We start from the raw sequence: 2,577 nt of genomic DNA on the forward strand, positions 1-2,577 counted from the left end.
TTTTCATACAGAACTGGGGTACAGGCCAGAGATGCGGAGGGTGAGAGGATTCACCAGAGACAGAGTGGGGAGCAGAACAGGCAGATCCACTGAAATACACTGCTGTTGGGGGCAGTGGGAGAGATCTGCATGCCATGTGGGTCAACTCCCTGGATGGGGATCGAACTATGCTGCAGTGGCAGCTTCATAGTGTTGCACTTTAACCCATTGTGCCACCAGGAAGGGCCCTGAAGTCACTTCTTATCAGCATTACATTGATGTTTTAGCTGAGATAAAAATAAATAAAAGGCATCCAAATTGGAAAGGAATTAGTCAAATTATTTCTAACAGATGATAGACTTATGTGTAGAAAACCCTAGAGATTACACACACACACACAAACCTGTCAGAGCCGATAAGTGAATTCAACAAAGGCAGCAGGATACAAAAATCAACATAAACAAATCAGTTGCACTGTATACATCAACAATGAACAATCTGAAAAGTTACTAAGACTATTCCACTTGATATGGAAACAAAAAGACTATTCAGGAATTAATCTAACCAAGGAGGTGCAAAATTTGTGCAATAGAAACCACACATCACTGCTGGAAGAAATTAAAGGAGACATAAGTAAATGGAAATATATCCTGTATTCATAGATTATAAAATAAATTTGCTAATATGTCCAAACTATCCAATGGGATCCAGGTTCACCACAAACCTACCAAAATCCCAATGTTTTCTCTTTGCAGAAAGAGAAAATCCCACCCTAAAATTCACATGGAATCCCAAATAGCCAAAAAAACTTGGACAAGAAAAACAAAGCTGGACCAAAGCTTCCTATTTCAAAATGCTGTATAAATCTACGTGAAACAATGTGATGTTGGCATAAAGAGACATATAGACTGGCGACATTGAATAGAAGCCCCAGGGGGAAAAGACCTTCATCTATATAATTAATGATTTTTGATAAGGCCAGCAAGAACAGTAAATGGGGAAAGGACAGTTCTTTCAACAAATGATACTGGGAAAATAGGATATCCACATGCAAAAGAAGTTGGAACCCAATTCAACATTACATAATCAGCCAAGTCAAAATGGATTAAGGACCTAAAATTGTAAAACTCTTAGAAGAAAACAGGCAAAAAGCTCTATGGCACTTGTTTGGCAATGTTTTCTTGGATCTGACACAAAAGCTATAGACAACAAAAGAAAAGAAAAGTAAATTGGACCTCATGAAAAATTTTAAAATTTAAAATTTTTGAAAGTGTTGAAAGGCAAAAGACCTGAAAGGCAGCCAATGGAAGACAGTATCTGTACTCATGTATCTGCTAAAGGTTTACTATCTTGAATATATAGAAGACTTCTAAACAACAAAACAGTATGGTAAAAGAAAAATGGGTGAAGGAACTAAGTAGACATTTCTTTAAAGATGCTATAAACATGGCTGATAAGCACAGAAAAAATTCTCAACATGAGTCATCACTGGGGGATGGTGATCCTACCCTGCACTGGGAAACAAGGTGGGGGAGGCTATGGAGAACCCTTGTACACTGTTGCTGGCAATGTAAAATGATAGAGTTGCTACTTTGCTACTTCCTGAAACAATGTATAGGGTCTCAAAGAGTTATTTGTTCAGCATGTTCATAGAATAGCTGGACTCCCTTCTGCTGTAGCTTAAACCCTCTTAGAATAGGAAAGTTAAACTAAGAAGAATCAAGCACTAAACACTCTGTTTTCACTTCTTCTTGCCCCCTCCCCCCAGGGTGATTCATATCCCAACTGCATTCCTGCAACCCTTGAAAACTGTGTTCCATCTCTATCAGAATTCTGTGTTCCTTTGAGGTTAGTGATAGAATCAGAGCAAGCATCTGCTGGTCCTTACAGGCTGAGAACCCCAAAGGAGCACTCCTGGCTGGAGAAGACAAACACTTTAACTCTTGATGTCTGCAGCTCCAAGTCCCTCAGTCCCTTCACATCCTGCACCTCCTCACATTCCCCTTTCCTCAGGGAATTAGCCCAGGACACACTTGCTAGCCCCCTCATGCAAAATAAACATGGTCCTCTGGTTTCAGAGTTTGGCTTTCTGGGTATCCAGGGAACAAGACACCTGGTTTGGTCATTTACAACTGCGGCACTATTCACAAGAGCTAAAACAGACGCAACCCAGTCAACCCACTGACAGATGAGCGGTGGTCTCTGTGGTGGAATACTGTTCAGTTTAAAAGGCAGGGAATTCTGAAGTAAGCTGCCATGTGGATGAGCAAGGAGGACATGGCACTAAGTGAAGCCAGCCTGTCACATCCTTTAGGATTCCATCACGTGAGGTCAGAGCAGTGGAATCATAGACAGTAGAATGGTGGCTGTTGGGGGCTGAGGGAGGTGACAACGGGGAGCTGTTGATGACTGGGTATTAAGTTTGAATTTGACCAAATGAAGAAAGCTATGGTAATGGAAGGTTACCTCACGAATGGTAGGGAAGCTGTTGCTGGCCGCACAGCCTCATGAATGGTATACTTAAACATGTCAGTACATTGTGTATGTATTTTTTTTTAAAGATTTATTTATTTGTGCATACAGAACTGGAGTACAGGC

This window comes from Condylura cristata, unplaced genomic scaffold, assembly GCF_000260355.1.
Source record: "Condylura cristata isolate star-nosed mole 26May11 unplaced genomic scaffold, ConCri1.0 scaffold00028, whole genome shotgun sequence".
Taxonomy (NCBI): domain Eukaryota; kingdom Metazoa; phylum Chordata; class Mammalia; order Eulipotyphla; family Talpidae; genus Condylura; species Condylura cristata.